The 25,250-nt window shown below is 39.6% G+C and overlaps 1 protein-coding gene across 11 annotated transcripts in view; it reads left to right on the top strand.

Moving 5' to 3' along the window:
- Positions 1-25,250, top strand: part of ITPRID1 (ITPR interacting domain containing 1) — a 155,252-nt gene that overhangs the window by 78,220 nt on the left and 51,782 nt on the right. For 9 of the 11 annotated variants that reach the window (XR_008448447.1, XR_008448448.1, XR_008448449.1 and 6 more), the window contains exon 1: positions 21,937-22,161. The gene's annotated coding sequence lies outside the window, so the exon portion shown is untranslated. Of the gene's footprint in view, positions 1-17,764; positions 17,898-21,936; positions 22,162-25,250 lie in introns of those variants that run through there. The other 2 variants (XM_054058118.1, XM_054058117.1) reach the window with 1 other exon arrangement.

The raw sequence follows: 25,250 nt of genomic DNA, 5'->3' as shown, positions 1-25,250 counted from the left end.
TCGGTGAGTGGCATGATGAACTCTGAAGGGCATGTGCTTCATGACGCTGTGTGTGTTCTGAAATCTTATGCAGAGGCAGATTGAAATCCTGATAGTTTAATGAAGCTTTAGGTGTGAGGAATAATACACTGTCATTTTAAATGATGGAAGTGAGTTATTTCACCAATTTGCAAGTTCCGATAACACTGTAAATAAAAATTTAAAAGCCCTACCTTTGGAAAGCTTTGAAAAAGAATCAAATCACACAAACCCCCTTGTATTTGAGAACAGCCTAAATAGAAGAGTTGCAATATTATCACAATAATTTCAAAGTAAAAGGATAAAGCTAGGAAGCAAAGTATTTCATAATGAATGCAGCATATAGCTTTTAAACAGGGCTAACATATGGCCCACTAATGTGAATGTGAATGCAAATTAGATACTTTTGATTGCTTGAAATAAAGTCAGCAGAATCCAAGCTTCAAAAAGCAAATTGTGTGGATTTAACTACCTGAGTGCCACACAAAGAATACTGTTCCTACAATATTTCCATATGAAACAAGGTAATGAAGCTAATTAAGTTAATTCTAAGACAAGATGCCCTAGATAACTTGAAGATGAGTTCTACATTTTCTCTGGCCCTTCTTTTTTTATTTATTTCTCAGCCCTAGTTTGTTTAACCTTTTTAGGCTACTCTGCTTATCTTGTCACACAAGTGCTTTACAAGGTATCTGTCATTTTTAGAAGTGTTACAGCACACTACAAATATTTTGCTCTTAGGGAGAAGCAGCACAACTGATGCTGACTGGAATAAGCAGATATTAGGAACTCCTTAGGTCATAAAATGTGATTTAGCAGATAGTGGGATAGGGCTTCTGACATATTCTGGCTGAGCTAAATAAAGGGAGAAGGTTGCCCTAAACCTTGTATGTGCTGGTATAAAGTAGCTCGATAGGACATGCTCTGTACCCAAAATTGCTGAGCTGCAAGCATAGAAGAACTGGAGAATAATATTAATTTTCTCTGTGAGCCATTGTTTTTTATGAAAAAGGAGCAAGCTGCCCTTGGTAAGAAAGAAAAAAATAAGAGGGCTGCCTACTGCCCTGCATCTGGCATGGCTTGGCCTTATGCAGCAGCTACGTCAAGAGCTCTTGTGATGAGTGCCCATGGGTCTGCACAAAGCAACCCCAGCCGGTGGGAGCCTGGGAGCTGAGATATCTGCATTCAAGTTCCACATCCTACTTGCCTGTTTTACAGCAAAATCTTAGGCTCTATCAGAGGAGTCAACAGATTACTTTATTCACCATACCTCCTGATCCCACCACCTCTTCTGTCAAACCATCTCTTCCTCGTCTAGGGACTCTAGCCTACGCTCCAAAGTGCTATTCCTCTGCAGTGAAAGCAGCTCTTTGGCTTCCCTCACAGCCTGTGCTGCTTCACACTGTCAGACATTTCAGCTCTCACCCCTGGCCTGACCATGCTAAACATGACCAAGTTCACATCCATTTACTGTGTCGAGTACTCCCCTGATGCCTTTCTACTACATCTGGAGAGCTCCTCAGTGCATTAGCAGCCTAATCTCTTTTCTAAAATCCTTCCCACACTTGGCCAGGCACATTGGTACACAAGCCCTTACTAGACCTGCCAGGCTTGGGGTAGTTGCATTAAATTTCCTTCGTTGCCTTAACTTGGGGAACAGTGTACTGATCCCAAACTGAAGTTTAAGGGAAGAGGGAAATGACTAAATGAGCTATTTACATGTTTGCCAACCACTTGCCAATTTGCAAATATGTGAATTAGCACATTCTGAAATTTGCATAAATTCACACATGGAGCTGTGCAAGGTTTGGCAGCTATGGAACAAAGAAACCCAAAAAATGTATTAATGGCTGTGCAAAAAGGAAAGGAAATTGATTCCAGAATATAAATGTCTTTATGACCATATGAAGAATGGGGGAAATGGCTTTTGAACCTACTATTGCTTGTTAGATTCAGGAGGGGTAAAAAGGAATGCAACTCTGTGTTGCTGATACCCATTTATATAAATCCTGAAACGGGCTTCGTGATTCAAAGCACTGACTTCATCTGCCTCCTTTCTTGGGAAACCATAGAAAACAGTTGTGAAGACTAGGAAGAATATTTCTTATGAAAAGAAAAGTGCAGTGCATGAGGCATTGGCTAGTGTTAGTGAAGTGTTTTGGGGGATTTTCTATCTCTTGCACTGCGTGTTTCACACCAGCATTATTCACCCTTGGCTGTACACTTGCACTCTGAAAATGACCTTGATTGAAACAAATTATGTTTCTAACTTAATGGCTGTGTTTAAATGTAAATTGAGCCTGAAGGGCTTTCTGAACCACTGTTGTTGCATTCACGTTCGCGTGTGGTCATTGAGGCCAAGCTGCAGCCTGACTTGCAGTTTTCCTCCAGCGGGATCCCTGAGGGCAAATCGGTGTGTGGCATTTACAGCTAGATCACCTCCATTGGCAATCAATCTTATTTGGGGCTGTTTCTTCCCTTGTCCTTAGAACTGAGTAGCAGCTTGAATCAGCAGCCACCCCTTTCTCTCCACAGGGTGCTACTTTTGAAACCTGTGTTCGTTTTGTCATCCTCCAACTATTTCAGGGATGGCTGCTTGCACATGGACAGGTAATGCATAATCCTTATAATCTGTACCTTCCTAAGTGCTTCAACCGCGTGATTATTTCTCAGCAAGCAAAAATGACTGATAACGTCAAAGTCTTGGGCAGGGTCAGTCTGACCTCGGTGCCAGGAAAGGTCATGGAGCAGGTCATCTTGAGTGCAATCGTGCAGCACATATATGGCAACCAGGTGATCAGGTCCAGTCAACACGGGTTCATGAAAGGCAAGTCGTGCCATACTAACCTGATCACCTTCTATGACAAGGTGACCCTTGTAATTGATGAGGGAAAAGCTGTGGATACAGCCTACCTGGATCTTAGTAAAGCTTTGACACCATTTCTCATAGTATTCTGATTGAGAAACTGGCTGCCATTGTCCTGGACAGGTGCACCCTCTGCTGGGTTAAAAACTGCCTGGGTGGCTGGGCCCAAAGAGGGGTGATAAATGGAGTTAAATCCAGTTGGAGGCCAGTCACAAGTGGTGTCCCCAGGGCTCAGGGTTGGGTCCAGTCCTGTTCAGTGTCTTTTTTTATCAATGATCTGGATGAGGGGATTGAGTGCACCCTTAGCAAGTTTGCAGATGACACTAAACTGTGAGGAAGTGTTGATCTTTTTGAGCGTAGGGAGGCTGCATCTGGACCTGCTGGTTCGGTAGGTTGAGACCAAGGGGATGAGGTCCAACAAGGTCAAATGCTGAGTCCTGCACTTGGGACACAATAACCCCATGCAGTGCTGTAGGCTTGGAAAAGAGTGGCTGGAAAGGTGCCTGGCAGAGAAGGACCTAAGGGTATTGGTTAACAGCTGGCTAAATATGAACCAGCAGTGTGCCCGGGTGGCCAAGAAGGCCGACAGCATATTGGCGTGTATCAGAAACAGCGTGGCCAGCAGGACCAGGGAGATGATGGTACCCCTGTACTCGGTATTGTTGGGGCTGCACCTTGAATACTGCATTCAGTTTTGGGCCCCACACTACAAGAAAGACATTGAGGTTCTGGAGCATGTCCAGAGAAGAGCAACAAAGATGTTGAGTGGGCTGGAGAACAAGTCTTACGAGGAGCAGCTGAGGGACCTGGGGTTGTTTAGCCTGGAGAAAAGGAGGCTGGGAGGAGACCTTATCACTGTCTACAACTACCTGAATAAAGTTGAGGTGAAATGGATATTGGTCTCTTCTCCCAAGTAATGGGTGATAAGATGAGAGGAGATAGCGTCAAGTTGCCCCAGGGAAGGTTCAGATTAGGCATCAAGGAAACTTTCTTCACTGAGAGGTTTATCAGGCACTGGCACAGGCTGCCCAGAGAGGTGGTTGAGTCACCATCCCTGTAAGTATTTAAAAGATGGGTACTGATTCTATTATTCTGTACTGCGTGCTTTTATTAGCAGAGGTTCAAACACTGTGGATAAGCAGGGCAAGTAGCGAATTATGGTACACTTAGCTATACAGAGGGTAGCTGCTAGTATTTTTATGCTAACAGAATTGGGCTTTTGTCAGTATATTCTGCTTTACCTTTAAAGGTTGACTTATTCACTAGCAAAAAAAACATACTGTCACTCTCAAAGAAGAAGTACTTTGCTAGTTGCAGATCCTGTTACTATTACACGAGCTGCTTTATCAGTGCTTCTGACCTCTGTTGTCAGCACTACAATCTTTTATGAGTTAAAAATAGAAGGCGCAGAGACACATGCAATGCAGTGAGCGATCTAGTATCGGTCTGAGGGGCTGCAGAATATTTTTTGAAAATGTCCTTTTATAAACAACTGCTTTTTTACTGGAAGGGAAATGGTAAGTTTTGCTACAGTTTTCTGAACTCTTAAGAAAGAAAAAAAAAAGAAATTCAAACTTCCTGTTATACATAAACGTATGTTAGTTTAAAATTATCTTGGTTTTGGAAAACTATTGTTTTACTGAGAGCATTTTTTTTTCATTTTAAAAATTCAAATAAACTTTAGGGAAAGTTAGGGAGGCTGCTGAAATCTTAGATATTGCAGGTTGAGTTTTTAAAATTCAACTGAAAATGCTAGTACACAAAGTGCATTGGTACCACAGGCTTCAGAATCCTTGCTAAAGCTTTCCTGAATGATTAGATGCACAATATTCACAGATTTGTTTTTCCTTGTTAAAAACAGTTGCAACAGCCTGGTTACCCCTGTTACAGGAGTATGTATATTTAAAGGACTGTTTATCAGGAAGAATATGAGGTTATGATATATTGGGAAAAGATGATGTAAAAGCCAGTACTCTGTACTTCCAAAATGCCCAGAGAGACTTGCAGCCCTCAAAGTCTTTTAGATTCTTCACACCCTGATTTAAACGTCATATTCCATGCTGAGTATGTTTAGATATTACTGTCACTGACTACCTTGTAGACTACAATAATTAACCCAGTAATACTCCCCTTGGTGTGCAGGACACAATTGGAAATCTGTCCAGGTACAGACTACTATGTAGGAGCAGAGAAATATAATCCTTCTGTCCCTAAAGTGACACAGTACTTATCTGCCACTGTTCCTATGTTTCTTCTTGTGAGAGTCAGCAACTAATTCATTTTCTCCCATTTTATTTACTTTCAAGTCATGATTAGATTAGAGAATTCTATTTCCTCCTTCCCTTAAAATCCATGAAACCAAAGCTGAGCTGATTCACTTCTTAAATATCTTTTAATGGCTTTAATGGGTTTGCTTGATTCTTCAAATCTCCAGTGAAGTTGCAGGCAGAAATTGAAATGGTTTTATTTGCCTTGGAGAAAATATATCCCCTTTGTACTAAACAAATTATTTATGTGTGTAGCTCAAAAGCGTGCACAGCCTAACCTGCCCACAACAATGATGAGGGGGTTTCCATACTGTCAGTAGCACCTGTAAAGTCTAGTTTGTAGACAGAAATGCTCCAAATTATCAGCACTGCTGACGAATATGTTATGCAAAAGAATTCATGCAAATATTCATATCTGATGGTCAGCCCTGGGTGATTTGCTCTTGTATGGATTTTATTTCTGATCCACTGAAAATAGACCTATCCTTCAGAAAGCAAGGGAAGATGATGTGCCTGAGAAGGAGGGTGTGCAATGTCTTGCCTGGCTCCAGACTTCCCAGGTGGTCTGAAGTAGGTCATTTAGTTTCTCTGAGACTTAGTTGTCCACCCACCTAAGAAAAATATAGTGTGTAACGGATTTATCTTTAGAGATTGGGGGATGCTCAGAAGCTGTTATAATGGAGATGATGTGTATTAAAACTATTGCAGAAAAATGTGCAACTGGTCAAGGGTTGTGGGTAATTTCCATACCCTTCAAGTAAGTAGGTTAGCTTTGGATAAAGACTTCTGGTCTAATTTCTGAAACAAAAAGGTGCCAGTGGTTCTTTCTGTGCTCCTTAAACTCAGGAGGTCTGTCCTGTGTTTAGGACTGGGAAGTATCCTATCTGCTAGTGAGACGCATAGCAGACATGGAGCTGATGTGCAGTCACTTAAAATACCATTCTATAACAATTCTGGAAATCCCATATGTGATCTTATCCGTGAGACAAAATACAGTATCATTCTGCTGAGATGCAAATTTTTCCTGCATATAGACACTACCCTAGCTGAATGGGGGCATACTGGATAACCAAGCAGGAAACAGACTCTGAATATCTAGATAAGCATCATCTCAGCAAATGTAACTTGGGGGCTGTTATCAAATATCATTCTGTGCTCCCAGCTGAGGCTTCTTTGCAGAAGATAGAAAGGGCATGAGTGATTCATTAGTGATTTTTTGTTAGTGCAGGAACAAATGGCGGGGGTGAGCAGTGTTGGAAGAGTCTCAAAGCTGTATGTGGCCATAGAAAAGCATGGGAGCCCAAGGGCAAAGGCTGACCCAAGGCAGGCAGTCTGAGAAATCCCTTTATCTGGGCTCCTGTGCTTCTCTGAGGATGAAACACCTGTGAGGCATGACCATTGTTAGCATTTTTTTGCCAGCGAGGAGGGAAAGGCAAACAGTCAAGAACTGCAGCGCCCGCTTTGTCTTCTTACCTGCCTTGTGGTCTGCTCAATTATTTGAATGCAAAAAGTAGAAGCTCCAAGCAGGGATGATGTTCACCTTGTCTCCCTTTACTCTGCCACTCTGAGTTGCCGCATGTGGGATCAACAGCAGCCAGAGCTGGTGCTTGGGTCTGCCAAATTTCCTTACTGTAAATCTTAGTTCCAGATCTGCAATGTAGTCTGTCTCTCTGTCTTTCTTTCTTGCTTGCTTTCTTCTCTGAGAAATAAAAGACTGCATTTCAAGAACAATATAGCATTTAAACATGTATTTACTATAGGTTTATATTTTTAATAAAGGCATTTTGCAATGTTTTTGATGCTATATCCCATCACAGTCAAAACAGTTTAGTGTTTTCTTCTTTTGTATTTCAGCACTGGGCCTTCCTGTCTTGATCACAGTTGGAGAAAATAAGGGGAAAAAAATGTAAAACTTTACATTTGATTGTTTTCTGCTTCCTCAAAGGTCTGTGATCTGATTTGTTTCAAGTTCAAATAAAATTTTGTGTCATTTCTTATTTAACAGCATTGTTTTCCCTTCTCTGAATTAATTCATCCTAGAGGCATAATTGCCTTTGGATCTTTCTCCATTGCTTTTTAGTCTGCTCATAGAACATACAATCCTCTAGTGTTGCACTGGTTTTTTGAACAGTTGCCTGTAGTTTATAGATCTACTATTTGACCTCTTTGATCTGGAATAATGAGTGTTCACACTTTGCTTGATCTCTCTGTACCCAAGTTGGACTAAGAGATGACAATATTTGTGATACAAAAAAAGCATTTATTTACTTTGCTATTCAAGTTCTGTGTCTAACCATGCTGTGAAGAGCTGAACTGGTGTTGGGCGTAGAGGAAACTGGTTGAAATATGGGAACTACATTTTATAACAAGAGTGAGCCTACCATGTTTTCTGGACAGAAATACTTGCATATGTGCTGCCCAGTAAGCAAACAGTATTTGGGAACACCAGAAACATTGCATTTATGCAATCAGCCTTTGTAGTAAACACCTCATGAATAGGATGTATCCTGGAAGTGACAGATTCAGTGTACTTCTATTGTAAGATTTACCCATACTTGCTCATTGCTCTTTGCTAGGCACATATTAGGACAAAAAAATTATATTTCATGCAGCAGGAAAAGACAGGTCTGAGGGACCCCAAAACAAGAGTAGCTTTATGCAAACATGAAGTGTCTTTTTTTTTTGTTTGCAGGGAATTTAACTACTTAAAGAGGATGACACTTGAGATTTATTGAATACAATGCCTTTCCAGTCTTTGATAAAAGCAACAAAATCACCGTGTGGAGACAAGTGAAAAATGACAAGAGGCTTTATTTGTGCTGCTCCACTCCATGTACCTAGAAGTGTATCTGTGCAGCTTTAAAATTTAATTTAACATCTTTTTAACTCAGATAGAACAAATGTCAAATGAGAAATGACTGGCATCATTAATGAAAACATAGGATGTAGCAGCCAGAAAAAGTTTCTTCAACACTTCTCTGTAAATGGTGGCAATGCTATTGCTGGCATTGCTTTATGAATTATTGAGGTGCTTACTGGTGAACGGTAGAAAATTTTTGACTCCTTTACAGGGGGCTGGCAATTGTGTTTTTAACTTTGATATACTGCAAATGACAGAATCACAGAATCACCAGGTTGGAAAGGACCCGCTGGATCATCGAGTCCAACCATTCCAATGATATAGGTCTAGTACTGTCCACATAATACAAGCAAGTACTGTGGTCAGCTAAATCCACAGACTGGGTAAATTAAGATAATCTCTGCAAATAACACCTTGCATGCAAAAATGTGTATTGTGCAAGTGGGGTTTTGGTTTTAAAAAACATGTCAATATGAAAACTCTGCCATAGTATTAGGAATTATGATCTCAAAACCTGTAGCTGTATCTCAGCTGTACCAATCATTGCTCTTCTTACTGTTTGCTACCAGTTAAACCTCTGTCCTAGTTATACCATTGGAGTGGACTGAGCAAGTTCAGGAGGTCTCCACACAGCTGCAGAGTTTGAGTTCACTTTTCAGAAGCTGCTGATATTTGTATTTACCAACCAACATTTTAAATTTTTTTAAACTAAGTTCAGTGATTTGTGATCTGTGAGCTTGCAACCAGCATTTTATATGCTGCCTTAAAAGCACAGCATCCTACAAGGACCCTGCATTGACACAACGATGCTGTAACACCTACCTCATTTAGCACAAGAAGGGAGCTTTCTTGCCCAAACCTCCGCCCAGAGAAGGACAAATGGATCATGTTCCATGTGTGAACAAGCTCAGATCTGGCCAGGACTGTGTTGTCAGGTGAGAAAGCTGACTGTTACAGGCAGAGCTGGGAAGGCAGGATGAGCATTTCCAAAGTTTCCTCCCATCCATTAGAAATGCAGAGGAAAAAATAAAGTTGTTCTCCCATTAATTTATTTATTTTTTTTTTATCCCAGAATATAACAAGAGAATCTTACTCTTACTGCTGTACTTCAGTCCTTCAGGATGATTTCTGTACTGAACAAGTATTTCAGGTGAAGTAACTGGTTCCAGACAGTATTAGTCCCTTATGAATCCACTGTGCCTTAAGTTAAATATGCTATTAGTGCTTAATATTTGTGTTTGTCATGTTGAATAAGTCTTGGGCAGTTATGGTGGCTTTCCAAACTTTTTAAAAACAGGTGCTCCTCTCTCTGTTGTAACAGGGGTGTGTTAGGAGTCCATCTCATCTCACTGCAGTTGTCCAGAGTGCAAATTTCTGTGCCTGAGCTATTGATCCTGGCTCCCTTTGAGGTTAGCCACTTGGACAAATGAATAGCATTGTAGGTATCTGATTTTTTTTAGATGTAATCTTCCTTTAAGATTTCATGAAACTAAGACCGGTGGGGCTTATTTCATATTCTGCTCTTCCCAGTTTTGAACTCTATCACTAGCTAAACTTCTCCCTTTGGAAACTTAATACCTCTGTATGGTGTTTTTTGCAAAAAAAAGGTTTGTACTGATTTACAAATACATTACCAGTGCTTTTAATTTAATAGCTGAGATATTTCTGATTCTTAGAGAGCTCAAATATTTGCTTGTATTGAAGGATGAGTAAAAACTAGATTTTTTTTTTTCACCTCTAATTCCCCACACTTTAGGGGAGAAAAAGCAAGCAGGTTATGCTTCTTAATTTTTGGAAGTTTTGCGCCTCTAGTTTCAGCATAACCTTCAGTACAGATGATGTTGAACCATTTGCAGTTTTTGTGTAAAAGGTAGGTTTTAATGAGATATTTGCTGGAACAAAGTGAGGTAGTTGTATGAATGTTAAGTCCATGGGAATACTTGGGTGATATCGTGATAACATTTGTTTGCAAACATAGCACCAAACTGGAGAAAGATGACCTCCTGTTTGAGGTATCATTGCCTTCTCTTTTTTTTTTGATCTTCTCCTGTTCTCCCTAAGCATTCAGAAACCATGGGGCAAACCTCAGAACAACCTTGTGAAAAGAACAATAACTGACTTAGCATGCTTTTCATTTGTCATTTCGCAGATGACTTTGCAAACTTGTTTCTTGTAATGAGAACCACAAACTCACTTTCTGTTCTTAATGAACAACTTTGGTTCTTAAATATTCACGTGACTCCTGTAGCTGGACCTTTAGGAATAATGTTGTGATGTGTTTATTATAATTGCGATATATTCATGGAAGTTAGCAGCTGTGAAATAGATCAGGTGCTGAAAGAGTAGAATTGAGCTTCCGCTATATTGAGCTATCTCTAGATACTTTGGGCTAATGGAACTGTAGCCTCCTTACCTTGGTGGTTCTGTAGGAGACTTTTCTGGGCCAGAAAGGCAGCATAGTCTCTTCATCAGGCACCTGCACTGCCACTGCATTCAATTCTAGCTCTTTGTTTGAAGTTCTCCTGCAATGTCCTCCCCCACACTGGTTTTAGAGGATCTTTTTTCTTGGCTGTACATCCAGAAAGTCCAGCACTTCCTCTGTGATGGGAGCTCAGGCAGCCTGGAAAGCGCAGAAGTACTGCTTCCAATTCAAAAGGTATGCACGTTAAGGAGTGGTCTCTGAGCAGCGACGGGACTTGTAATCATAATTTCTTGTGGGCCAAAGTGACCGTTTACATTTTGTGGAAAAGACTCCCTACAGAATTAATTTTAAGCATTGGGGGAAAATGGGCAGCTTTTTATAGTTTGATAATAATTTATCAGCCTCCCTCCTGCAGTCCTTTGCTGGCTGGCTGCTCTAAAAGCACACAATCAACAAGAGAGCAGTGAACAGAAATATTTTCAAGAGCAGATGGGATGTACCTTCAAAAACCAGGATTGTCCCAATGAAACTGGGACATCTGGCAACCCTAAAAAAATCCAAACTAGATGAAATAAAAATTATGAGATGGAGGAGCAGAAAAATATATCTTTGCATTGATTAGCAGGCAAGGTAATTAATCTTCTTCAACTCCCCTTTTGGTACTTGGTGTAAAACAAGGGGAAATAGATATATTACTGCTTTGCCAAGTGTTAATTCCTGTATAGTGATTGCCAAGCAGCGCTTTCAGACTTAGAAGGAATATTTCACTTCCTTTCCTCTCTCTTTCCTGTTGCCCCCCACCAACAATCTTCATGTCATTTATAAACATAACTTATCCCTTGCTATCTTTGTCATTGGGCCTAATTCAAAGTTTCCCATTGTCTTTCAGGCATTTTGGATGAAACTCAAGCTGATATTTGCTAGCCGTGTTATTGTGCAAGACTGTCGACAGTTGAGTTTGGAACTGACTGTCTACTCTGGGGACTTCTTTATATGAAGTTGATGTACATTTGCCTTCTCAAAACAACAGCCTGACAAAGTAGCGTCATTTCCACAGTTTCACATGCATCATGTAGTTCCAAAGTAGGTTTGGGGGTCGAAAGCTCACCAAAATGCTCAGTGTAAGAAACACAGACAACGGATCTGTGAGTTCAAGAAATTCAAGTATCTTTCTAGAAAAATGTTCTAGAAATCGAGATGAGCTGTAAAATTTTGCTCCTTTTATTGTGATGATTTAGAAATTATTTCTTCCTATTTAGAAGATAGAATGTGCTTATAATATTTACACAGTGCCTTGTGAAGTGGGATCCTGGTTCCTGTTGGATGAGGGAAAAACTTGAGGGATGTTACAGGTTTTGTACCACATTTCTTCAGCAGAGATTGAACAATATAGTGGAAACTTTTAATTTTTTACTTTAATGAAATAGCATAGTAGAAAGGGATTTGGTCAGTGACTGCAGGTGTTTTAATGCCTCTGAAACAACATAGAGAGAAGTGTTATTCAAGAATCTTGTTACCCATAAAATGCCAAAACACCCCCGAAAAACAAATCCCCCTGTTACCCAGCATAGGCGCGTTTCCCAATGTGATTATGTGACAGTTAGTTGCTATCAACTCCCCTCTAACATGTCTATTTATTTCAGTTGTGTTACACTCAGTTATTTTCGACAATAGCATATTTTATCAAATTTTCTAGATCCCTTTATTTCTATTTTTAATTTGTTACAATATAACATTTTAATACCTTCTCAGGTTCATGCTATAGCTATGCCTAACAGGTATTTCTTAATTTTTAACTTTTTTTTTTTTTCTATAATTCCAGATTCCTTTTCTAAATATAAGCTCTTACCTTTGCTAGTGCTAAAAATGAAAAATGCATCCACTTCATAAAAGTGTTGGTATGCATTAGTTCATAGTTTGATCTTAGGGCAAACAGCATGCGTGTGTACGTCCTTGTGTACACAGCTAATTTGTTAGAGATGCCACTCAACAACAGCCGTGCCGCCAAGGCAGTGTATATGAGGGTGGGATTTGGCCCGTTAGGAAGGGGATTGCAGATAATGTTGGTAGTCATGGGGAAGAAAAGGAAGAAAACAGAAGGCTCCCATGTGCCCACTGCATTTTTACTGAGGCTTATAGAGTTGCATAGGCAAGTTTTGCTCAAACAAATATAATTCCTCATGAAAAATATTCAAGCCATGAGGGTTGCTTACACTGACCAATCCCATATGCACAAGAAATGTGAAAGCCAGGATTTGTTGATATTTCCTAGCACAGATTGAATTTATTTGACCAAATTAAGAGGAGTTTTTTTAAGCATTTTGACATTCTATGTATCCCACGCCAGATTACTTACTTTGAAGAATAGCCAGGGCTTTGGGACTGGTTTTAAGCTGTTCCTTTAAATAAAATACAGAGCTTTTTATGAGATCCTTTAGCTCATTCTAGAGTGAAAATGACCTCTGCTGGTGGAAATTTGCACGTATGTTCAATAAATCAGGTATTATCCAGATCATTATATAGCTATTTGTGTCCAAATACTGTTGTCCTGTTTCTACTTTGTTATGGGAGTTTTCTAAGGGGAACTAGAAGGTGTTGTATGTTTAGAAGATTGTCAGCTTTCTTCAGTACTAAGAAGATATAGGCCCAGGGAGTACGAGGAAGATATCACAAAGGATGAAATACTAAAGAAAAAGACAGTCACCCCAAAATATTTATTCTTATACCAAACATTTTGCCTGTGGCACCCATTTAAGCAGCCTCTTATTAAAAATAATGAACAGTCTCCTAACATAAGCTTAGCTCACATAATTGATAGTAGAATCGTTTTACTCGTTTCTGTACCAAAGATGAATTTGATTTGAAAGAAGTTAGTCGGTCTTTCTAAGATTTCCATAGGACCCAAAAGTTTGATCTGCATCATGTATATAAAACATGTAATTTTCTATCTCTTCCTATAAAGAACATTTAGTAAATGATAATAAACATCAAACTTTGCATCACATTAATTTGTATGCCGATAGGGAGAAACAAAAAATTATGGCCATATAGATTTCCTAGATTATGACCGTTTTGAAAATATTACCTATGGTCACAGGACCATTTTCTAGGCCCTATTTTACTATTTTATATGCCAAGGTCTGCTTGGTTTTAATATTAACAAAGATGTGAAAGTAATCAAGGGAAAAAAGAGGGGAGGGGCATCACCCACATTTTGTGGTTCCTGAGTGATGTTAGCCAGTTATAACACAGCAGAAGAGGGGGGGAAATGGGATGTGAAAACACTAGAGTCTTTCTAAATGTGCTTGTTTAAAAATAATTTTTAAAAACACAAACATGTTAAAAAAAAAAAAATCCCAGCTTGAGAAATCTTGATTCTCATAAAAATCTCAATTTCAATGTAACTGTGTTTTCCCTGGGGAAAGAAAGTTATTCTGAAATGCTCCAACCAGATGTCTCTGGGGAGTGTGCAGTCACAGGACAGAGCAATCCCTATTGTTTATATGCTGAGTTCCGAAATTGTCTTTAACTCTTTAATATGGAATCTCCCGTGTGAAGAAGAAAAGCAGAAAAGACATGGCAAGAGCCCAAAAGGAACTTTTTGTGCTGTGGGTGCAGGAGAACAAATATTAGTAGTTTCCTTATCCAGATTTGTTCTTTGTCATGTTTCTGGCTGACTTCGTGAAGGATGCTGGAAAAATATACTTTTGGCAACTTTCTGTGCTTTCTTCTAATTTAGTACACTCTCCATACGCACCCATAGAAAAGCAGACACATGTACACATGCAAATCACTCCTTTTTAATCACTGTCCTGTTGAAAAATAATCTGGTTTTTTTTTTTTTTTTTTTTTTTTTTTTTTTTGCCTAGTACTCTAGAAATAGCTCTGAAAAGAATAGTTTCACTTTGGTATCACAGGTCATCAACCAAATTTATGTTTTTATTTGTACAGAGACATACGTGGCTTTAAGGAGGAAGCTGAGCTATTTGAATTTTTTTTTGTAAGAGATGCAAAAATAAAATTGAAAAGATCATTGTAGAAAAGATGACATAAAATATACCACTGAAGGGCCAAGTCCAGCATCAATATAATACTTCAGCCTGTGCTTAATTTCAAGTGTATTCTGTCTTTATCAGCAAAACAGTGGGAACTCTGCTTAATTTTAAGTATATTCTTTGTTGCTTCCAAGCTGAGCTCTCTGTCTGGTTGCTCTGGATTCAGTGGGGTCATATTGAAGTAAGGAGGGAAATTTGGCTATGAGTATGTTTATGGAAATCCACTCTGTCTACTGAAAACATGAGCTCAGATTTGCTTGTGCAATCCCACATCCTTTGCAGTGGCTGAAACTGAATCCTCCAGTAATGCGTAAGCAATGTTCTGCTGCTTGGTCTGTAGAGCAGTTCCCTCTTTGTTGCTTCTATGGAGCTGAAGTGACAAGTATGTGCTTCATCCTCTACAAAAAGCAACAAAAAAGCAGATCCATGCTGAAGTTCCAGCCAAAACTTTCTTTATGGAAAATGAAAGACTACATGGAAAGAAGAATGTGAATGTACTGTGTTTTCCCACCAAATGCAGAATGCTTGCCTGCAAGGACCAGGAGTAACTTACCACAGCTTGGCAATCGTATTTGTCATATTGCATCTCTCAGAAACTTGTAACATTTGATCCTAAAATGCAGACATGTCTTTTAAGAAGACATGACTCTCCTCAAAGTACTTCAAGTGAGGAGTAGTAAAAGGTATTAGACATAAAGCTGGTTAGAACATTTTTTTTTTTTTACATGTTCCTCATTTAAAAATTTTGATTTGCCAAAACGAGAGTGTTTTATAGGTAGTGTGCTACCTTGACCAGCTCTTGACCTAAAACTGTTTAGGATAGCCTTTGTTATGGACTTGTTAAAAACGTGCCATTGTAAGATTTTCATCACAAGATTTTTTTTTGTCTTTCCAGTCTGAGAGGGTTTTTTGCATACAGATGGAGTTTATCAGAGTATGCATTTTCAAATTAAATTATAACAATAGAATTAGTTTGATATTACTAAACCAGAAATTCTTACTGGGCTTGAAAGAGTTTGTAAAATTTCAGTTGTTACTTTTTGGGGAAAAAAGAGAAAATATTAAATAAGAATGGTGGAAAGATCAGCAATCTAAACTAAAACCAAAGGATGTTGTGCATGGGGAAAATTTAGAGAGAAAACTGAGAATGCCATTTGACCCATCATTTATATACGGGAAAGTGAGGTGTTGTCTTTGAAACCCAGTCTCTGAGTCCTGATGAAAACTGTCATGAAAGTATTTTTTTTGTCTGTTCAACAAATTGTGTTCATGGTAACAGTAAATTGCATCGTACTGGCTGTCACAAAGGCATTGGGATACAGTGTCTGACTTGGTTAAAAAGCTGTGGGAAAGATGCTGGTTTATTTCTGTTGGCTTTTTTTAATCTGATTTTTCTCACTTCACTTCTTTAGTACAATGGTCCACTGAATGCACTGAAAATAGGAGCATAAGTGCAGATAAATTTCTAACCCGGCTGGATGACATTTTCCCTCTTAAAGAGGCCAGGATTTCACTAGGGAAAACAAGATATTTTTGTGAGGGTGAGCTTGCTGTTTGAACATTATGCAACACAACTTTACATTTAGAGACATCCCTGCAGGATCTGTTGGGCATCTTGTAGCATCTTGCTGCATCTTGCAGCAATATCAACTAGCACTATTAAGTCTGTTTATTTCTGTACAATAGTGCAAACTAGTTAGCACTATACATAAAGACCGAAGGAGCTCAGTGCAGCTCTGTTGTGCTTATTTTATCTCCAGTTTTGTGAGAAGGAGCGAGGAGGGGTATCAAATGGACTGAAGTTACATGTGAAATCAGTGGGTTGTGTTTTGGACTTCCTCACTGATGAGGTGAGAAGCCAGAAATTTTAGGAGAAGATTGGGAGGAACAAAGAAGGAAGAATAAACTACACTTAATGAAACCATGTAATATTTATGTGTACTCATGCATGATAAGTAGCTCCCCTCCAGGAGCTCTTACAGAGATCCAGATTGGATTCCTAGGTTTTCCCTTGATCCTGTTTTTTCTACTCTCATTTTATTTAACTTGCTTGACTAGAGTTTCATGATCTGGCTATCCCATGGAGTCCATTCAGTATGAACTTTGAGCTTTTGATACACATGGAGGGAGACATTATGAAGATATTTCTGGTCAGGATTCTAGGTCAAATTGCTGCTTGAGGCATCCTTTCCCTCATGAGCATTGTTTTCCAAGTTTGTAGCACGTGATTGCAGAGCAGGCATTCCACCCCTGGTGAGGACTGACTTTAGACAGCCGTACAGGATATATAATATCAATATGTAAATTTTTATGCATACCTTCATATACAGGTGCCAGGTTGCTGGAATCCTTGTTGTACAACAGGTGTAGTGCAGAGGCAAAGAAGTCAAATTACTTGCCCAGAATATTTAGTGGAAGTTAGAGGCTGAGCCAGGCTGAGGATACATTTGCCCCAGGTGGTATCCACTCTAGCTGGTGTGTTCAGTATCTCTGGTGTACTGAGGCTACTGAAAGTGTCCCTACTCCCAGGTAAAATGGCACACCCTGCAGCATTTGCATGCTTGGGAATATTGTGCTGCTGACGGTAGCTTTAAAAGGCTGATTTGTTTGTCAGGGTGTTTGTTTATTTCTTTCAAGTCTGATGAGAGCAGCTTTGTAGGCTCTGTCTGTGTTGTTATTTTCATTATTTTTTCGAGTGCTGAGTTTGTTTTTGTTAGCTCACCTGTTTGTTTTAGAAGTCTTGTTTGTTTGTGGGATTGATGTTCAAGAGTGCTTTGTGCCACTTCCATGAGTCCTGAAGGCAACATGAATTTTTATTGTTGTGTGAGCTCTGTGGTTGCCACCGTCTCCAGGCACTTGACTGACATTTGGGCAGGCTGTCTTCTTGTGGCACCTGTAGAACATGGCAAGGCAGTTTTGGATGTCACTAGGACCTCTGCCCAGCCTGTGTCTGTCTCGCCTCACAGGATTGCCTAGTGCTTTGCATTCACCTACAACCCTGTGCACAGATAGGTTGGCCTGTGGCATTAACAGGACAGCAGACCTCACAACAGGTCTCACTGGTGCTAAAATCTGTGCCATATCAACTTCCTCCACCACTTTAAGAAAAGAACTCAACAGTACAAAACTTCCTGAACACATCTACTCTTGAAATCACTTCTGTGACACAGAGTAGACAAAGCATATTTGAAAAATGAGTTTCTTTTTGGCATGAATGGGTGGGGATTATGAAAATATCAGTCCAGTTTAGGCAAATGTTTGTCCTTTCTCCTTTAGGAACAGGAAAGCTCTGAGAGAATTTCTGAACTGTTGAGCTGAGACGGGAGATCTGCTGGAGAGTCTCACCTGTCCATCCTCTGGCTTCTGAAGGAGTGTAAGAGCATGCTCTGCAGTACCTGTGCTCGCCCAGGTAAGCCTTGTTTGCTTTCCTTTATTCTTCATCGAAGCTGCATTTGTATTGTAAGCCTACCCTAGATGAGCACTGCTGGCAGAAAGGTGGTGCCAAGAGAAGTATCTCTGGAGGACAAAATTCCTATTTGCTGTTCCACTGTGTGAAAATGCACCTAACAGAGAGGCAAGGTGTGTCTAAAAGCACAACTGTGTTTTGTACTATGTTACTCCATGTGCATGGGACAATCCGTTAATAGTGGCTAGAGTTGGAAGCTTATGTAATTAAATATACAATGTCTAATAATGCCACGATGTAAGACGTTGAGCCATGTAGTTTTACTGAGCTGTATAAAGCCAGATTAAGTTATTGACTTATCGACTATACCCTTTGTTTTCTCAGACGTAGAGATAGGATTAGCAATTGTTTAAATGACATCTCAGACTAAGCACCACAAAATCTGGCCTACAACACAAAAGATTACACATACTTATAGTCTTCACCCCAGCCCCTCCACTCCACTTGCAAAGCATACTCTTATTAACACAGAAAAGTAAAATGTTTGTCTTTAAAATTTCCTGTGATGATTCACAGGTGGAGGAGATTAATATTTGTGATATCTAGCAAAGTCCAGTGTGGCTGAAGCCTGACCCAAATTCTCAGTGGGCAGTTTTCAATCGACTCTTGTAGTCTCAGAACTAGAACTGAAGTTCTAGTCAGTTAAATTGGGTGTAATTTTTGGCAAACCTAGTCTACCTCCATATGAAAGAAAAATTCATTGACTAATGTGCTGATTCATACCAAACACACAAGCTTCTGACTGAAGTCAGCCAGGCTGCTTGTGAACTAACCCTAAAACTATCCAAATCTGTTCTAAAGTCAGGGCAAAATTGAGTGTGCCTAGCTGCAAGCAAGCAGAATCAGTGTCTTTTTCATCACCTTAGGATGTTACTAGAGACACTAATGAAATGCATATGTATTCCATAACCAGTACTAGCTTTTTGAATATTTATCCTCAAATAAGAAGTCTGAGCTCATGTGTAAGAGTAGGGTAGGAAGATAAAGGTTGGTGAGAAGCAGATTCCACTTGAACTGTATTGTTATAAATAGCAGTGAATGTAAAAATAATTTGCACTAATGCTACACTTTGGAAAGAGCTCTGTAAGAATGACATTGCAAGAGCCAATACACTTGACCATTGCTATATTCTTTATGATCTAGAGATCCTAGTTTTATCAAGAAGAAAATATATGCTCTAAATTCCAGTTCTACAAATTTAGCCTTGTCCATAAGAGTCAGGGTAAGTTATTCCTGGCTCTGACAACATTAGAAATAGCAGGCTATTTATCTCTTCTGGGATATCTGTCTGTTACTCCCTTGAAATCACTGGAAATAGCAGGATATCTACCATTTATAGATTCACCATCACCATATAGCATTTGCGGTCATGCTGTTTTAAAGAGGAAGGAAATGTTGCTTTTCCCATCCCTCTTGTGGTTGTGCAAGATTAATAGAATTAAAGCAATAAAATGTTTTTTTCTAAGATAAACAGAGGACCAACCATGCAGAGGGAACAGACTTATTATTGGAGGACCGAGCCTAAACTTATTTCCAGACATTAGGGAAAACAGTGCTTTTCATAGATAGTTTACTCTGAGTCATTTTATATTCGTGAGACTTGCCATTCTGCTTAGCCCATTATATCTTTACTGGCCAGTGCACTATTATTTAAAGAAATGCCAAGAAAACTGTTTCCTAATCAATTCTGTGGCAAAAGAATGAAAGGATCCTAAATGGCAGGAGATTTGGACTGAAAGTAAATGAAATGCTAACTTTCCTTTTCAATGAGACCTACCTTTGGTGAGGGTTTGTGTTTGCTTTGGTCTGACAAGAGAGGCTGGCACTGGCATGTTCTACAATTTCTTGTTGCTGCTGCAGGGTGTATCTGGGAGAGCACTAAGAGCAGCCCATAGGCAATGTGTCCCTTCTCCATGCTATTGGAAGGGGAGGCTGAGGACTCAGAGCACTGGAGAGCTGTCAGAGGCATGTGAAGAGAGGTGCTGGAACAGGTATTTGCTCCCGTTTCAAGTCCCACCCTCCTTTCTTTCTCTTCTTGACCTGCTTCATGGGATGGTGTAGAATGGGAGAGGAGAAGAGTAGACACAGGCTTCTATTTCATTCCCATTAAGAATTAATTTATCATCAGGGCTGCTGGGAGCTGCCAAAATAATCCTCAGGGTACATGAAGGTCTTGGTCTGGTGATGTTTCTGTACACCTCTAAAACTAATCTCAAGGAAGCATATTACTGTGCTGCTGCTTCAGGGTCTGAGAGGGAGTTCAAGGAGTGTGCTGAGAGGGGACACCAGAGCAAAGGAGGAACGTAATGTTTTTACAAAGCTTCCTGTTCTTTGCTCATGAAGTTTGCTCAGGGTCATGTCAGCAGTGGGCTTGAACTTCCCATGAGCAAAGTGTTAGAAAATACATTCAGGGCTAGGCATGGTGCCAAATGCTTGCTTTAGAAGAAACAGAAAAGGCAAACACATCTGGGGCTGATGTTTCTCATGTTTGCAGACACTAGCAGGAAAGAAACCCACTGATGTAAGTGGGTTTATATTAGTGCAAAGTTACTATTTTGTGGAGACTTTGGTGGGCAACTGAAAGGTTAGTGGTCCTAATTATGCCACTATAGCCAGTGGGATTTCCTTATCAAAGGAAAGATTTCTTAGATGGTGCTCGTGTTCTGTCACCAGCTGTGGGACATTTTCCTGAAGTGGTAAGCCAAGAAGAGTATCCTGGAATCATGTAGTTGCCCTGGTCCCATCAGAGAAGCGCCTAGTCCCATGCTAAAGGAGGAAGCAATAGATTGCCAAACATCTGATACACCGTTCTGATTAATCTGAGTTTAAGATCTCTTGGAAAGAAAACATTGATTCAAAGATGTGGGCTAACTATTTGGGATTCAGTTCTTTTTTCACCCAAACTGATGGAAATTTGACCATTTCTATCCACAGAAGCAGGGTCATACAATTTGTATTCTGTTATCAGTTGAAACAGAAATGATGTGTAACTATATCTGGCAGAGCTTAAAGTAATAAAAAAGAATTACTGACAGTCTAGAAATCTAATAGACAAACAGTCGTCTGTAATTTGTTTTAGGGAAACAAGACAATTTCCCTCTTTGCTATTAACTGTACTGCACTGGTTTCCACTAGGTCTGCTTAGGGGAACTGTTCATCTTGCTCATTTAGCTGATTTTTGTATGAAATTAAGCTACTTTATATAGTACTTCTGCAGAATGAAGAGGACACTCAGCTACTCAACTCAACTGCTGCATAAAAGCCTAGCAATCATAAGACTTGGGTGCTTCCAATTTCATTCCAGCGTTTGTACAAATCAGTTATTCCAGATAACCAACACACTGATTCAGCTGTAGTACCCCAGGGGAAAAAAAGCGGAAAGCTTAATGATCACCATACCGATCCATTAAGCTATGTCATGCTAGGTCGCACAAGAAATGCCATTTGCATTGCAGGTGTTCATGATCCTGTCTCTTCCTTCTTCTGAAATGCAGCATCCCTCACCTGTGTTCTCTTGGTATGAAGGGCAGGCCCAAAGCTGGTGGTTGTTTTACTTGCTGTCAGTTGCAAAGAAGAACCTGGGACACTCTGTGGCCAGAATATCAAGTTGTGTGTCCTTCAGTCCTCCTGGTTGTTTGCAATGCAAATGGGAGGCTTTGTCTCACATTGTGCCATATCCATGGTAACCAAATGAAGACAAGTTTGCATTACTTCCTTAGTAAAGTGTAATCCTTCCCCTGGTACACGTGCCAAAGAGGCATACGGAGTTAAAGGGATAGCAATATATTTCTTGGAAATGTAAGCAACAAAAGCAACTTCTGTCTTTTCCCGCCCCCCCTTTTTTACTCTTTCAGTTATCACTACCCTCACTCCCCCACCCTCTCTTTCCCATCCTGTCTTTTTCTAGAGTTCCCTTTGTTAAAAACTAGCTTGTTCCTGATTTCTGCTTTGCCTTTGCCCAGAGGCTAAACTAACAGTCATCCATGTCCTAACGGTCAACTTAAACACCACTTCTTGGCAAACAGCCTTTCCTTGCCCTTTCCGATATTTTTGGAAAAAAAAATAATAGTGAGGGTGGAAAGCCAAGCCAAGAACACTAGTTTTTATCCTCCAGTTTATCCTACTTCGGGTCTGTAGCAAAGCAAAGGCACAGATGCGCTAGCCTGCAAGTATTCCACTATAGTAACAGCTGGATCAAGCCATACAGGTTGGAGCTTATCAATTTTTTTCATTGTAGTGGTTAAAAATTTTAAAGAATTTTTTTTTTCCTCTTCTAATCTGTATGATATGATGTGGGAAATAATATTTTTTTTTAACTTCCAGTTTTAATTCCTTTTAAAAGAGTTTCATTCCATATCTTAAGAGCTTGGATTTTTCCATAGGTTCAAAGCTTGTCTCTTTTGAACAAGCCAGGGTATGTTTTTTGGCAAAGGGACCAGACTCAAACTAAGTGTACTGAAAAGTTGTTGCTGTTGTTGCTGTTTTCACTGTTGTTTTTTTTGCTTGCTTGTGACAACCTATGCACTGAATTTACGCACTTTCTCTTATGTATTTGGGAGGCTTAAAATAACTCTTTCTCTCCTCCTTCAGCACAGTCTTAGATTGTTCCAAATGCAAACATGTTTAACTATGTTATTTAACTTTATCTGCTATATTTCTTCTCAGTTAAGAGTGAGTTCAACACTCTGATTAGAATGCAGTGTAGCGATACAATTTTCTTCCAATTTGGTTATTCACAATGAGCAACACTGATTGTCTCAGCCAGCCCTAGGACATCTACTTAGAAAAGAGCACAGTAAGTTGATATTGTGGCCTTCAAGCAGGAATTTTGCCATAGATTTCACACAGACAGAGACATAAAGGAGTTTATATTTATCAAATTCTGAGAAGGCTTGCAGTGTTGCTACAAACTTTCACTACCTGATGTGCTCCCAGAAAAGCTGCATTCACAGTAGTTGCTTCACTTGTGAGTTTTCACATGGATGTTCCAGGGGTCCGAGTGTCCTTTACTTCTTTCAATGCAAGTGGTAGGCATGCTGAAGAGAAAAAATAAATAAATATCTTCCTACAGTAGCTAGGATTTCAGTGTGCATAACCACTTGTGGTTTGATGGGCAGAGAAAGGGGACGTCAACTTCATTTAGCTGCCCAAAGTCAGGGACTAAATTTGAAGGCTGGGAAGATTTTTATTATCTCATTTTTCTTTCTAGTGAGACGGGGGGGGGGGGGGGGGGGGGGAAGAGTCCTCAGTTTTCAAGTAGTGATTTGTCCCAATAAATTGCAACTAAGAAGAGTGAATACTACAGACTAGAAATTATGGTTTTTCCTGTTTGAAGGCAATGTGCTAACTATATCTTTCTGCTTTTTTTACTGGAGCAGAGATGGGTAGATAAATTCCATGAGCTTTCTACACGACAGAGCTGCTACAAAAAGCATAGCTAAGCCAGAATACCAAGCATAACTGTATCACATAAATTACTCCGTAGTAATAGTATGAAGGATCTTCTTTGTTTTTTCCTTCCATTCTTTGTTTTTTTAGTGGTTACCAAAATGCAACTATTGATTCAGAAACTATATATATGAGTTCATAGAGCTGATAATAGGAAAACATCTCATCATAGTTATGGGATCTGAAAAAAACATATTTATTTTCCTCCACTATGTATTGCAAAAGCATACTTAGTATTCTGCTGTCATGCCAAAACAGCCCAGACACCATAAATATGCTCAAATATTTTTTAGTATTGACATAGAATGTTTGGGGAATTTAAAGGCTTTCCTAACTTAAAGTATTAGAGATTTGCTGCCACCTCCTAATTCATGTCTGTACAACTGCAAGTTCACTTGCATATGTCTCAACGTTAAAGTCAACCATGGGCTGTCTACTTGAGTGTTTGTGCACCTAGGTATGAGGATGTTTGCATTCATAAACATCCAAAGCAAGTGGGTAAATATTAATCAAGTGTGACTGAATAATCACTCGATGAATGGAAAGAAAAGAGTAATATTAACAGCGCTATCCAGTAGGTATCATGCGGTGTGATGAATATGGTGCGAAACTGATGAAGTTCAAGATCCTGTTTCAGTGAAACAAACACACTTTACTGTAGTTGGTGGCAAGGAGAATGGTTCTGTTAAATGCTGGCAACCAAAGTGAGACAAATCTGTCTGGGAACTTGCCATAAACTGTTTACGTGTTTTACAATTGTTAGAAACTTTTAATTTCTTGTGTTCTGTAGTAAAAAGCTGGTATACATTTCTCACTGATGCAAGCTCCTCAATTTCTATCTTGAAACTTCCTTTGAGGGGAGGGGGAGAGTGAAGGAAAAAAAAAAAAGAGGTTTCCAAGATGTTCTCAGTGTGTTATCAAATGAACAAAACACACAGAACATGGAAACCAGCCAGTCATTCATTCCATCGACAGATTTGCAGAGCTAAATTTGCTTCTGGAGAGCAGTTAGAAATTAAAACACACAGATGATGAGTGGTGCTGGCACCCAAACTGTGATCAAGAGGACGCTCTTGTCTGAAAAGATGTACCCTATCAGATTAATCATTATGTGTTAATTAATTTGAAATCAAAAGGATGTCTTCTGCTGTCTATGCACAGGAAATTAATGGTGATAGCACTAATTAAATGTAATGGAAGTTACGTCTGTACTTCCCACATCTGGGGCCAAACTCTTCATTGCCCTTCATGTGTGTCATTTACAGTTCAGTTCCATTGTAACATCTTACCCTCATTGTGCCCTGCTGTAAATGGCTGTGTAAATGCAGCTACAGGTATTTTCTCACAGTTCTTGTGTAACTGAAATTCTTAGGAATTGGAGAGGCCACAGCAAATAGATGAGACTCTGGACTCTCTGTGTCAAAGTACTCAGGAACACTGTTTCTGCTGTACATCCTGTTTTCTGCACAAAGGATATTGCTGACCTGTTCTTTCAGTCTTTTACTTACAGCTTTTTATTAGCCTCCCGTTTTCCTAGAAGGTAATAATAGAAAAGAAAACAGTGGACGTACCAACCCCACTGTGCAATGACAAATGGCTAACTACAACTACAAATCTAAGTTGTTTCAAAGGATGTCAAGGATGTCAAGTATCTTGGTTTATTTGTCCTGAAAATATTCACAAAAGGGACAGCAAAGCAATAACTTTTTCCCCATCCTGATCATTGGTAGTTTTCTGTCTGGGGTCACACCTGGGCTGGTCTATTTGATGATGGCAAACATATGTTATTCCTTTTGATTTTTAAACCAGGAGAGCCGTAAACCCACTTCTCTGTTCACTGCAGCTCAC

The sequence above is a fragment of the Cuculus canorus genome, chromosome 2 (assembly GCF_017976375.1).
Source record: "Cuculus canorus isolate bCucCan1 chromosome 2, bCucCan1.pri, whole genome shotgun sequence".
Classification (NCBI taxonomy): Eukaryota; Metazoa; Chordata; class Aves; order Cuculiformes; family Cuculidae; genus Cuculus; species Cuculus canorus.
Note: the sequence above shows the minus strand (reverse complement) of the source record. Positions and strands in the feature narration are given on the sequence as shown.